Source organism: Myxine glutinosa, chromosome 5 (assembly GCF_964187855.1).
Source record: "Myxine glutinosa chromosome 5, kmMyxGlut1.1, whole genome shotgun sequence".
Taxonomy (NCBI): Eukaryota; Metazoa; Chordata; class Myxini; order Myxiniformes; family Myxinidae; genus Myxine; species Myxine glutinosa.
In genome coordinates, this window is record NC_136265.1 from 192,375,241 (window position 1) to 192,390,172 (window position 14,932).

The 14,932-nt window shown below is 45.6% G+C and overlaps 1 long non-coding RNA gene across 1 annotated transcript; it reads right to left on the reverse strand.

Moving 5' to 3' along the window:
- Positions 1–1,377: 1,377 nt before the first annotated feature.
- Positions 1,378–12,478, reverse strand: LOC137426559 (uncharacterized). The gene is made up of 2 exons (XR_010984359.2): positions 11,940–12,478; positions 1,378–2,306 (listed from the first exon to the last, which is right to left on the reverse strand). It is a non-coding gene; the product is annotated as an uncharacterized LOC137426559 (long non-coding RNA).
- Between the last annotated feature and the right edge of the window lie 2,454 nt (positions 12,479–14,932).

The following is a 14,932-nucleotide window of genomic DNA, read 5'->3' on the forward strand; positions in this document are numbered from 1 at the left end:
ACGGACTCACACGAATGGGGAATGGAGGCAGGAGTGAATGGCTGGACCGGGAGGAAGGTTCAGCTCGGACCAGAGGACGGCCGGGCCGGGAGGGAGCAGCCGCTGCCCTTCCTCAACAGCAACCTGCCGTCAACGCTCAAGCTGCGGCGGTCAAAGCTGCGATGGTTCAAAGCTGCTGTGGTTCAAGCTCCTGTGGTTCAAACTGCTGCTGTGGGGACGTCGTGTGCTTTCTCAGGACTCCCTTTTTAATCAGTCTGGACTCTTCTGCCGTCTCTGGCGCAACTCTCTGGGGGACTCAGAAACTCATCTCTCTCTCTCGCGCACTTCTCTCTTGGCCTCCTTCTCATCACTCCTCTCGCGCACTTCTCTCAGAGGCTTCCTTCTCATCACTCCTTCGCGCACTTCTCTCAGAGGCTTCCTTCTCATCACTCCTCCGCGCACTTCTCTCAGAGGCTTCCTTCTCATCACTCCTATCAAAGGCTTCCGCGCACGCTTTTTATAACGCCGCGGGCGATCAAGCCGCCGGCCGCTAGAACACGCCCATCGGTGAGCTCGCCTCGGCCCTGATTGGTCGGCACGGGCCCTCTGGCTCCACCCTTGATGACGATGGGCGGCACGCCCAGGATTCGGCAGCTCCTCCCCCTTCTTCTCCGAGCCTACCTCGTGGCTAATGGAGTCGCGGTGAATGCAGTTGGCAATTGAGGCTTTGTGAATGAAAATGAAAGGGGATCTATCTATTTGAATTCGGTGCAATGGAGTGTCAATTAATGGAAGACAAATCCTTAGCCTAATACACAGAATAAGGAAATAACTACCAACAAGGAGGAATCTATGATTGGCTGGTGGATGTTTATGAAATAACTACGGAACGACCTTTGACCTTTATACACAGACTGGAGGCAGGAGGGTCCACAATAAGACAATTTAAAAAAACACAATCCTCATATCCACAACAATATATACATGTACATATTCTTGGGTAAAATGCCAAGGGCATAGAAAAGGTCCCTTTATATAAGGGTATGTGCCATGAGGCAAAGAATAGAAAAGAAGGGGCATTCAAAAAATCTCGGGTACATGCCGTACTACCCTTGTGTTTTTAGGAGGAACCAAGTAATGCTCTAGAAAAGTTCATACAAAGGGGCACAAAGTTCATACAAATCACATGTTCATACATGTGATTTGTCTTACTTTGTCTGTTTGATTTGTTTGTGTGATAAATGTTAGCTCTTTCACGAGCCGCGATTCTGTATACAAAGGTGTTTGGCGTGCTCACCGCACCTGCCCAGTGCACATCCTGTATAGGTTGGCAATAATGAGCAGCCATGGGACTCAAAAATCCACAAGGTGCAGCAGAGAATGAAACAAGTCTTTAACTACTCAACCGAGCAATCAGCTCAATTTATTGAATACAATAGTAAAATCGATCAAAAGGTTCTTTCATAACAACATTTGCACAACCTCCTTACCTGTCCTCCCAATCACCTTCAGTTTAACCCCATTAACCCCATTAATAGAGTCGTGGAGTGCTGAAGGAACTCTATAATTCCATTTCAAACACGTGACAATTTATTTATCGACACGCACAGCCTGGGGTGGAAATTGTGTGAAAGGTTAAATGGATACAAACACAAATGTTCCTCAAATCTTTACTCATCACAATGAGAAAAGAACAATTCGGTAAATACATTTCTAATTGTCACGTGGTAGGCCTACATGGGTCTGAAAAATCAAGCAACAAAGTCCAATGACTTAAAGGTGATCAACACCACGGTCCCTCACGAGGTGGAAGTCATGGAGCACCTGTCGGTGGGTGTCCTGGCCACTCCGGCCTTGCGCAGGTCCATTCTGATGCTGGTGGGTCTTGTGACATCACAGATTGCTCAATAAGAGTCGGTTTACGATTAAAGACACCTGGTCATGTTCACCTGTAGATGCGCGGTTAAGGTCACAGATAATGAAGATGGCAGACTCCGACATATCGAATGATTTAAAATTAATGAGTAGGAATGAAAGAAGAAATGAATAAACATGGATGAAGAGGAACCAAAATAATGAACAAGTATCCTGTGAAACATCTTATCACTCATCATCTTCTCCATGTTTGGCCCTGACGTTGGTAATCGTGCTCACTGCTCGAAGTCTGTTGATGTTATTATTTTACCTTTTCTGATGGAATATTCCATGATGAACAGTGCAAGGAAGACAGACCAAAATAACATCCCTGTGATAACGGCGAGGATGTTCAAATGAAAGACCTTTTTGGAGTTGGCGTGGGACTCTTCGCTGAGACAATCGTGCACAATCTGTAAGAAGAGAAAAACCCAAATCAAATGAGGTTTACACTTTGTGTAAATATGTGTTCATATATTTATACACAAAGAATTAAGTTAAGCACCCCAAAACAAAGAATTAAGTTCAGCACCCCCTAATATATATTCTTTGTGTATATGTATACATTGGCATATATTCTAAGGTATGTGAGATCAAATAATGATTGGTATGACATTAGCAATTATCCATTGATGAAATGCAGATGAGTGCACTCATCTGTGACGCCCATCGCTCGTGCAGCACGTGTTATCATCCACGTGGTCGTGATTGACGCAAAGATCGCTAGAGGTCTTCTCAGAACAATGACTGTACGTTAGAAAACATAAACGTCATCCACACTGTCCATGATGGACCTATAGCTCCACACTTAAATTGAGGTGAAAATATGCCTAAAATTCCCAAAAAATTTCACCTTAAATTATTCAGAATAAAATATTGAAAACGGCATGATTGTTGTGTTTTTATGTGACCATAATATCACTTCTCCAGAAAATATAGCAATATCATGGGTATATTACACTGTTTTGACGACAACAAACTTGTAATGTGCGAGGTTGTAAAAAAACGGGGGGGGGTGCTTAACTTAATTCTTTGTGTATATATACTAGCAGAAGTACCCGGCATTGCCGGGCGGGGGAGGGGAGGGGAACGGGGGGGAGGGGAGGAGGGAGGGGAGGGGAGGAGGGGGGGAGGGGAGGAGGGAGGGGAGGGGAGGAGGGGGGGAGGGGAGAAGAGGGGGGGAGGGGGGGAGGGGAGAAGAGGGGGGGAGGAGAGAAGAGGGGGGAGGGGGGAGGGGGAGGGGAGGAGAAGGGGGAGGGGAGGTGAGGGGGGAGGGGGAAGGGGAGCGGAGGGGGGAGGAGGGGGAGTGGGAGGGGGGGAGGAGAGGGGGAGGAGCAGGGGAGGGGAGGGGGTAGGGGGAGTGGGGGAAGGGGGGAGGAGGGGGAGGGGGAGGGGGGAAAGGGAGGAGAGGGGGAGGGGGAGGGGCAGGGGGAGGAGGAGGGGGAGGGGGAAGAGGAGGGGAGGGGAACGGGGGGAGGGGGGGACAGGGGGGAGGGGAGAAGAGGGGGGGAAGAGAGGGGGAGGGGGAAAAGGGAGGGGGAGGGGGGAGGGGGAGGGGGAGGAGGAGGGTGAGGGGAGAAGGGGCAGGGGGTAGGGTGGAGGGGGAGGGGAGGACGGAGGGGGGAGGGGGGAGAGGGGAGGGGGAGGGAAGGGGAGGGCCAGTCAACAATGACGTTGCAGTTCTCATTGTCGGAGAGCAGCACAACAATCGCGACATCGTCCTGCATCTTCGCAACAGCATGAAGCGGATTTTGGAGACTCACCAATCCTGTGACGCCCTCCAGTACCGGCGTTGCCGGGCGGGGGAAGGGAGACCCGTACATTACACACATTACAACATTACACACACACAAACTGTGTTTTATGTTCAACTAGCAGAAGTACCCGGCATTGCCGGGTGGGGGAGGGGAGGGGAGAGGGAAGAGGAGGGGAGGGGAACAGGGGGGAAGGGAGGAGCGGGGGGGGAGGGGGGAGGAGGAGAGGGGGGGAGGGGAGAGGAGGGGGGGGAAGTACCCGGCATTCCGTGTATAAACGTGAGGGAGAAGAGGGGGGCAGGGGAGGGGGAGGGGAGGAGAGGGGGGGAGGGGGAGGAAACAGCAGGAAAAGTGGGTTTCATTGGTGGTTTTCAAAACAAAACCTAATTGGTGGGTTTCAAAAGGCCGCCACGAAAAACGCCACTTTTGCGGCAGGAAGGGTCATGTTATTTACCCAACCATTGTGGGATATATAGATTACAGTAGATCTTCGCTCAGTTATGTTAGTAAACCCCGCTCAACCAATCCAGCACGAAGGGGTTTGGCTAGAGAGGGCGGAGAGAGAACGATCTGGGAGGTTCGCGAAGGTTCAAGGGTGGGGCTTATATAACCCGCGGGAGACGCTCCCACTGAAGATGAGATACGGCAGAGGAGTCCTGGGAAAGCACGCAACGTCCCCACGGCGGCCGAGAGAGAGAGAGGACCGAGGCAACTCGAGGAGCGCGCGACGCAGCGGTGCGCAAAAGGAACTTCGCCCGCGCAGTTTGGAACCGCGGGAGTTCGCACGACCGCAGCTCGGCTTTTTGACGGCGGTGCCTTCCGGCCCGACCGTGCCCAGACCCCGCTGGACCTTCCTTTCCTCTCCAAGCCATCCACCTCCAGCCATTCATTCCTGCCTGCATTCCCCGTGTAAGTGTGATCGTTCGTCTGTCTTTCACGTTGTCCTGGTGTATTAATTAAGAGTGTAATAGGTAAGCTAGTGTTGCACTGTGTCTTCTTCTCCTGTAAATTACTTTCGTTATTCTTCCTTCTTCTTGGTTTCTTTCGTTGTGTAAATAGTAATTAATAGTAATAAATCCTGTTCTTCCTACTTTGTCCTCTTTCCTTCGCATTCGGTCGCTTTAGAGGTTTCCCCATTGAGGGCCCGTGGCGCGATTCGGCCGACGAAGATCAATCGGGTCAGTCTTGGTAACCGGCTCACGGTGCAGTTCGCTTCACTCGGCGCAACTAGTCCATTACGCTGCGACCGTGGGCGGGGGAGTATTTCCTTGCGTACCGGTAGGTGCTGGTATTTAGGTCATAGGACGGTTGGGCCTAATACCCTACCCAGCGCTGACCGGGCGTGACGTCATACCCCCAGGACCACGTCGGCCAGTCATAGACGAGGGGACTAATCCCCCCTCGATAACGGGAACCGAGGCCGACGTTGGGTTCCGTAACAATATATATATATATATATATATATATATATATATATATATATATATATATATATGTATGTATACAGAGTCAAGGCTCATGTAAGACCTAACACATTAAACACGAAAACGTAAAACATACAATAAAGGAAGTGGGAGACAAGATGTGGAGAGAGAGGGAAGCATACAAGCACAACAGTAGAGACCAGGGACATGGGGGTTTTTTTTTTTTTTTTGCAGGAAAGTTAGTCATCACTAAGTCCAGAACGGAGGAGTTGCCATTGGGAGAAATCTGGGTTGGAAAATTTACAGATCGAGTCAGTCCCATTGAGTAAGAGAAGTCCTTTGCTGAAGTGTCCTAGCAGGTGACAGAGGCACTAACACCCAGCCATTTGGCATGGCGACAATTGAAATTTCCACATATGAGGAAGAGAGAGTTGGGATGCATGGTTAAAAGTTTGTCGATGTCATCTGGGAGAGAGATGTAGATGAAGTTGTCACTGTTGGGAGGACGGTGCAACACACAGATAAACAAGAGGTGGGAGCGGCGGGGAAGTTGCAGCCAGAGGTACTCCTGCGGGTTGGGAGGTGTAAAATCAGTACAAGGGCAGTGAGAAATTGAGCTCTTGATGTAAAGTGCAACTCCACTGCTGGGCGGGGGTTCCGCCTATCAAATTGGAGGAGACAATAAGCGGGGAGAGCCACAAAGGAGATGTGGACGTCTTGTGGGAGAAATGATTCAGTAAAACAGATGATATCCGGTTTATCAGCAATTGCCTGGATTAAGAGCTCTGTCAGATTGGAGTGTAGAGCTCAGATGTTTGGGGTCCACACCGTGAGGGACAGGGGAGGTCCAAACAGTAAGGAACAGGTTAGAAGCATGCAGGATAGGGATGGAGGTGGGAGGCTTTGCATGTACAGGAGATTTTGAGGGCTGGGGTGTTGGGGAAGTTTTGAGATGGTGGGGTGAAGCGAAGGCCAAGCATTGAGATGGTAGGGTGAGCAGGAATGCAGAAACAGGGAACCTGAAGCTTTGGGCACATGAATTGCTGTGCGTGATGAAGGAAAGAGGGCACATGAATTGGAGGGGTGCTGACTCAAAATTCCCAAATTGGACTGAGATAAAGATCATGGGATGGGAGGTTGCGTTGAAGGCATGGAGAAAGGTGGTGCTGTAGCTGCGGGAATATTAGTGTTGAAGGCATGGAGAAAGGTGGTGCTGTAGCTGCGGGAATATTAGTGTTGAAGGCATGGAGAAAGGTGGTGCTGAAGGTGCGGGAATATTAGTGTTGAAGGCATGGAGAAAGGTGGTGCTGAAGGTGCGGGAATATTAGTGTTGAAGGCATGGAGAAAGGTGGTGCTGAAGGTGCGGGAATATTAGTGTTGAAGGCATGGAGAAAGGTGGTGCTGAAGGTGCGGGAATATTAGTGTTGAAGGCATGGAGAAAGGTGGTGCTGTAGCTGCGGGAATATTAGTGTTGAAGGCATGGAGAAAGGTGGTGCTGAAGGTGCGGGAATATTAGTGTTGAAGGCATGGAGAAAGGTGGTGCTGAAGGTGCGGGAATATTAGTGTTGAAGGCATGGAGAAAGGTGGTCCTGAAGGTGCGGGAATATTAGTGTTGAAGGCATGGAGAAAGGTGGTGCTGTAGGTGCGGGAAGATGGTTGGTGGAGCAAGTGCTCAGCTGACAGACAGTTTTGGAAAATAAACTTTGTGAATAAGAACAGGGATATATCTTGGTGAAGATGAAGAATGTCAGGCATTCCGGATGGCAAAATACAGAAGGTGAAGCATTTTAAAAAGTTTTAAAGTGCTTTCAAAGGAAGAAGTGTTTATATTCAATCAATATTGAGTTTGGAGATATTGAGAAAGCAGATGGACTACAGGAAGTATAGGCCAATGAATTACAAGTAGAATCAGATTGTGGAGTGAAAAAACAATAAAAATTGTTGGTTTGTGTTCTTTGAATCGAGGAGAAGAAATATGATAACACCGAAGAGGTAGAAAGTAGTCAGTTTAGGAGTCAACGATGCAGTGTGCATCGATTTCACATGTTGTAACAGAGCCAGGCAGAGCAAATGGATTTTGAGCTAGATAGTCTAGTAGGAAGACTAGGTCCCCCTGCACCCCCCGGAGATATACTTCTAATCAGTGTTTCTAGATTGGAAAAAATGTGTAGAAAATGACTAGCTATGGCCCCAAGCTGAAAAAATGTCCCACATACCATTTTTATGCAAATTACTGCTGCCATTATCAAAAAAACGATTTTTGACATATCTCAGCCAATATTGCAGATAATTGAAAAATGAAGGTGTCTAGACCCATGTTTTGAAGGGCATAGATCATGATAGAACTATTCATAACATGATTACATGTGTCTATGGTATACTAGTATGCATATTAATGCTGTAATTACAAAATAATCAGTTTTACAAATGATAAGGATACGTTAATACTGCAGATAACTTAACATGGTACATAAGGGGTCTAAACCCAGGTATTTTCAAGGTTAAATGTCAACAAGATGCTCCTGAGTCTTGCATAGGGGCGGGACATTGGCAGTAACATTGGTACCACTCAACTTTTCTTCCCACCATTGACTTTGTATTGCGAGAGATTTTCACTTGCTTATTTAAAGGTTTCTCACCCAGCCCACGTAAAATCTACCAACTCCTGCTGTTAACTCCCAAACATATTTTTTTATGTTATCCAATCACAGTGCAGAAATGACAGACTAGAGATCCAAATTAGTGCTGCTATAGCTGCCATTTTACATTTCCATCCATGTAACATGCGCGCTCGCGCGCTCGTATCAATTGGTAATGTCGCGCGCTCGTATCAATTGGTAACGTTGATGTTATTGAATACCTCAGTTGAAAGTTCAGTCTTCCATTCCATCTGTGTGTTGTTCTTGGTATTCATCCTCCAATCTAGCCAGGTAAGATGCTAACTATAATGTTACTCACACTCTTGACTTCAGTTTCTGCATGAAATCATAAACAGGCAGAATAACAGCTGAGCCAGCTAGCACCATGTTAGCTAACGTTAAAGCTAGCCTCATCTATGTACAGTATGTTCCTAATGTCGGTGTAACTTAAACTTTTGTTAATGCCAAACATGAGACATATCTGTTGACTTCTGTATATGAATTGAACCAGAAAGAGGCACGACAGCTGAGCTAGCTACAGTAACTTAGCACAATGTTTCATTGGCCTAGATAGCTAACGTTAGTGTGGAAGAATTTAGATGTTTTAGCTATTAGCACTTTTGATGCCACTAAACATGGTTTAGTCAGCTAAAAAGTACCCTAGTGTAGAACATGACTCAGAACCTCTGTTACCTCACTGAAAACTCAGAGCCTCCTTTCACAGGCACTTTTAACATCATTCGTGATTTCTTATTTGTCATTTAACAGTGATGGTAGACATCGACAGCAAGCATGCCCAAAAGAAAACGGAGTGTAGAACCTGCAGCCCAAAGCTCTCCTCCTACATGCATCCTTCATGTACCATCCATGTCTGATCATGGGGATTTCACGCCCCTCCGTAAAATTAAAGGATCTGCTTCAGAAAAACTGCAACTGCTTCAAAAGATCCGGGATAGACGTCTCAACCAACCGCATGACTCCCCATGTCGTATGCAATCAGTATGTGATCAGATCCCGGCAACTCTTCCTGATGACCTAGAAAGAGTAGGATATCACAGCAAGTGTTATAAGCACTTTGTCCGCCACTTTCATCGTCTGGGAGATGATACAGAACCAGGGCCATCAACCTCATCATGGCATCACTCTCCTCGTAAACCAGGAGGTTCTGCTGAACCCATCTTCCCGCCAGAGTGTATATTTTGTGAGAAAGTTGAGACCAAAGATGCTCATCGCAATACTGAGAGGCCTACAACCTTCCCATCCTTTAAAAACAAAGAAAATGCATGGGAGCAAATCGAAACACGGGCTGAGAAAATGGGTCTCTATCGACTCCATCGAAAGGTGAAAAACAAAGACCTCTTTGCATGTGAGGCCAAACACCATCCGTCATGTTTTAAAGCTTTCCGCACAGCATTCTACAACTATGAGCGTGCGATTCACAGAGCCGAAGCACCAAAGGAGCAGGCTTGCATGTCAGCCGCCCATGAAAAGGCATTCAACTCAGTACTGGAACACATTCAAACCCAGGTCATCCAGCAGAATAAAGTTCTACAGCTTTCTTCCTTGCGCTTGCTCTATGTCGAGGAACTGAAACTGAATGGATATGAGAACTCAAATTATCGGTCAGAGAAACTACTGAAACGCCTACAGAATGACCCAATCAAGGAGCATATCCACTTCACGAAGGTTGATCATGACAAATGTGATGTCATTTCTTTCTGGCTTGTGCACAGCTCAAACATAACAGTTTCCAATGCTCTCGCACGAGCATTCACACTCGGAAGCACAAACAAGAACCAAAATGTTGCCCTCCAACTTCGCCAGGGTATTCTACAGGCTTTCAGAGAGTGTAAAGACCAACCATGGCCACCAACAGCTGAAGACATGGAGCTCAATCCTGAAGACATCCTACCTCCAGACCTTGTCCGCTTTCTCAGCGTGCTAATGACTGGCAAGGAGGGCATCGAGACAGAAAAGGTGAAGCGTCTGGTCTTCTCCATTGGACAAGATCTGTGCCGTGCAGTGTCAGATGGAAAATGGAAGTTACCAAAGCACATTCTCCTCTGTGTGACTGTAAGGCACCTGTTCCGAAGCAAACAGCTCACCACAATACTACACAGGCTTGGACACTCTGAGAGCTACGATTTCGCCTTGGAGTTGGAAACTGCTCTCGCCAAGGTCCTGGATGAAGTCTCAACTTATCGTACACCACAAATTGTGACAGGAGAGGGCAACCTTGTATTCCACTGTGAGTGGGACAACTTGAATAAAACCACTACCAGTGTGCACGGCAGCAACATTGTAAACAGTGCTGGAGGAATCATGGTGCAGGAGGTCAAGCCCGGGTTCGAGAGCAGCAAGGACCGAATGCTACCTACCATCAATAGGTCACAACAGCGTAGCCTGAAGGTCGACACACCAAAAACTCTCCCACCCTTGCACTTTACTCGCGTTGGCCCGAAGTTCCCTGAAGGCTCATCATTCACACCGCCAGCAGAGAATGACACAGTCTATGCCACTACGATGCAAGAGTACTACATCTGGCTCTTCATCAGATACATCGGAAGCTGTGGCCTGCAGCCTGTGCCTGGGCTAGGGGGTTTCACCTCTGCAACTGGTTCTCCCCCACCCAGCAAATCAACAGTCGACTACTGCACGCCTATCCACCAACCGATCACAGACAACGCAGTTGTTCGTGAGCTACTGAAGCGTTCCGAGGCAGCAACTGGGGTACTATGTGTTCAGCGGAGAAGACTGCACCAGTGCCTTCAAAGGGAAGGGAAAAGTCGGGCCCTTGAAAAAGCTGGAGAAGAATCCCAGGTTTCACAGGGCATTCGGTGAACTGGGTGACAACTGGGATGCCAACCCTGAGGTGGAGAGGCAGTTAGAAAAATTCACCTGTGTGATGTACGGCCAGAGTCGCGAGTCATCAGTGGACATTGTCCGTGCCAAGCTGCTACGAAAAATGGTGGGAGAGGACAAGACCCTCACATCCAAGTCCAAGGTTGATCTGGCTCGCCTTCCTCCATGCCAGTCTGCCCTGAAGCCGCACATCCAGCGTGTGAACCACCGCGTAGCATTGTACAAAAGAGCCGATCAACCTATCATCGAAAAGCCAAAACCTTATGAGGAGCAAGGATGGATAAGGACTGATGAAGGACTGTTGAAACCAATGTGGTCCAGTGGTCCCATCCTACCAACCTCACTGGTGGATCTTCTGAACACAGGAGAGCACGAAGAGGAGGAGGAAGAGGAAGGAGAAGAAGAGTTTGACTCTGACGATTTCGATGAAAATGATGATGACTGACTCAGTGTAGAATCACTAATGCTAATGATGTTTATCTAAAACAAGCAAGAGAAGAGTGGTCACATTGAGTGCTAGGACTATTTTGACAGTTGTAATATTTAGAAAAATAAAACTTTGTGTTAACGTCTGTGTAGACGGACCTTAATATGAGTCTATTATTTCGTAAAACTGTGATTATTTTGTAAATAAAGCACTAATTAGCATACTAGTATACCATAGACACATGTAATCATGTTATGAATAGTTCTATCATGATCTATGCCCTTCAAAACATGGGTCTAGACACCTTCATTTTTCAATTATCTGCAATATTGGCTGAGATATGTCAAAAATCGTTTTTTTGATAATGGCAGCAGTAATTTGCATAAAAATGGTATGTGGGACATTTTTTCAGCTTGGGGCCATAGCTAGTCATTTTCTACACATTTTTTCCAATCTAGAAACACTGATTAGAAGTATATCTCCGGGGGTCCAGGGGGACCTAGTCTTCCTACTAGACTAAGAATCCTCTGAGAGATCGTTGATGATGATTAGGAATAGGACTGGGCCCAGAACACACTCCAGAGACAGAGCAAACAAGACTCCACCAGGTTTTAGAGGAGGGACACAAGTTTGAGAGTTCATCGTTTGAGAGATAGTTTCCTCCTCGAAGAAAGTACGTAATGAGCCAGCTGCGCTTTTTGTATCAATCTCGATCCAGAAGCCTTCAGTTGGATTTGAACCAATGACCTCAGATGCCACTCCAGAATCTTTAGCTCAAGTTCATCATGAACCGGAATATATATGATTTAATTATTTTTCAGGGTGAGTTGAAAGGATAAACTGCAGATAAATCTAAATACATTATGAATTGCATCAGTGCTAGTGCCTTACCCCCAAAAGGTTATACACACCTCACCTGGATGTACCACTTTCTGCTCACCTGTGATGAAAGCCCAGCGGCCTTGATGCCCAGACAAGGGTTGCAGAAAAATATGTTGAATATGGAAAAAGCTGTGTAGTCCTTGGCTGGGCCAAGTTCCAGTCCAGATCGTGCAGACAAGTCGTGTTCGTGTCCCAGAAGCTCGGGGTTTATTGCTGGCAATACAGGTGTACAGAACTCCGCAGAAAAAGCTTCCTCAGGCCGCGGAGTGAGAGACCTTCTCTCCACGTGTGCACATGGTTCAACATCAGGTTCTGGAAGGATCACGGCGACGTTATCAATCCCCAGGTGGTGAGGCCTTACTACAGACTTGTATGTTGGCGCACAAGCACCCGGGTTGTCTTCTTCGGCAGGATGGACAAATATGTTCCAGTTTTTCTGTCCGCAGTTCTCAATTTCGGACGAATTTTCCATGGCTGTTTTCTTGGGAGTGGACAGAGTACAGACGATGTACCAAGCGTTTACTTGGGCAAACGATGTCGGGCAAGGAGGGGTTCTTTCGTGGTGTCAAAATGACTTGATAGGTCACGTACAAAGTCTAGCTCTGTTAATGGTTTGCTTTGAACTCGATTGCTTTCGATTGTAACAAAGTCCAAAGCCGAAATGCACCCGGACCTGAATCAAAATCGAATCGGCTTGTTCTCGTCACCGAACCAACTCGTCCACCAAGTTTCGGGCGAATCCGTCCATAACTTTTTGAGAAATCGTACTATATATTGCTTTTGGCCGCAGCTCTCAATGCTGAAGATTCACTTGGGAAATGAATAAAAAAAATTCCCAGATTTGGATCTTCGCCAAAATCTCATCATTTCGTCCATGTCACATTCCAAACCAGTCCACCAAATCCTTCCATAGCTTTTTGAGATATCCTGTTCACAGACAGACAGACAGATAAGTAACAGACAGACAGACTGGGGTGAAAACATAACCCTCGTCCACGTTTGGTGGCGGAGGTAATTATGGTTCCTGGAAGGAGGCATTGAGTGTTTAGTCTTGATGTCCATGGTGTCCCAATTTTTGAAGAATTTTTTTTCCAAAATTATTTTTTGAATTTTCAATGATTTGATTTTTTCTCAATTTTCACTTATTTAATTTTCAATATTTTCCCAATATTCAATTTTAATTTTTGCGATTATAAAAATTTTCAGTTACAGTATTTAATCATTTGATTTTTTTTTTCTTCATAATTTATTCAAATTTGAATATTTTAAAATTTTCAATTATTTAATTTCCCCACTAGGTAATTTTTTTTATTTTCATTCCGAAGGAGGATTTCAAATGGATTACCAATTTCTGAAGGAGGATTACCAATTGGCTAATATCACTAGTTCGCGATCCCGGAACCATCAGTGAACGACACTCGCAGACTTGGCTCTAGTTTAGTTATAGTGGAGGAGCTGCTGCCAGACAACAACCACACTGAGATAGCAAGCAGTGTAACCGGAAACAACATGAAGCAATATGAAACAACCTAAAACAATATGAAACAAGAAAGAGCAATCAGAAATTGCAAACCCTCGCCAGGATGAATTTTCAGTGTTTTTTAAGGCTTTTGTGTTAAAACAAATAGGGCGGCTGGACCACGTGACCGATGACGTCATCATTATTTTTCCCTACACCAATTTATGCCTTCATGACGCTCAATAAATTTCATCTTGATAGGATGAAGTTTTGTACTTGTCGAATTATGACGTTATTATGGAGGTACACAAGACATCATCATTAACGTATTTTATTCCCCATGGAGAGTTCTTTACAATGAGCTATGTCTCAATTTTTTCTATTCAGCACTTTCGGAGATATAGAGGTGCAATTTTTTTTTGATTTTCCAAGATGGCGGCCGAACCACGTGACCTATGACGTCATAATTATCATTAAAAAATTATACAGGTGGAGTTGCACCTATGGCGAAAATTTCCTGTCAATCGGACCAACGGTTGCCGAGAAAATCATATTTATTCTGTGCGGACAGACAGACAGACAAATGAAAAATCACTCATAGAGTGACACTTTGCAAAACAGAACAAAGTAGAATGGCACTCAGTGGAGCATCCTTTTGGCCTCAAAAATGAATTAGTGGTTGAATTCAGTGACCTGATATGCAAACCGTCTTCAAAGTTTAAGTTAATCGGATGAAAATTGAGGATTTTAGAAATTTGAAATGGTTGTTGACCTTTGGCCTATGTTGACCTTTTGGCCAATGCAGATCTCAAAAATAGTTGGCGGTTGAATTCAGTTTGCCGATATGTATAACCTATTCAAATTTCAAGTCAATCGGATAAAAATTGAGGATTTTAGAAATTTGAAAAAGGTGGTTGACCTTTTGACCCCAAAAATATATAGGATTTTGTCGGACCACGAACTCCACCATTTGGTAAAGTTTCGTGAAGATCGGTTTAAAATTGTGACCTGTAGGCAAGTATAAGTGAGCGGACAGACAAACAAACACACACACAAACAAACAAACACACAAACTGGAGTGAGCAACATATTTGCAAAAAAAAATAATTTGCCAAGTAATGAAAAATCACTCAGTGCGACACTTGGCAAAAGAGAACAAAGTAGAATTGGCACTTAGTCGAGCATCATATTGACCTCACAAATAGTTGGTGGTTGAATTATGTGACCAGGTATGCAAATCTTCTTCAGATTTCAAGTCAATCGGATGAAAATTGAGGATTTTAGAAATTTGAGAAAAGTGGTTGACCTTAGGCCTATGTTGACCTTTTAACCTCAAAAATTATAGGATTTTGTTGGACAACGTGCCCTACCATTTGGTGAAGTTTCTCGAAGATCGGTTTAAAATTGTGACCTGTAGACAAGTATAAGTGAGCGGACAGACAAACAAACAAACTTACACACACAAACACACACATACAAACACACACAAACAAACACACACATACACACGCAAGCACACACACATACAAACAAACACACATACAAACAAACACACATACACACACACACACACACAAACATACAAACAAACA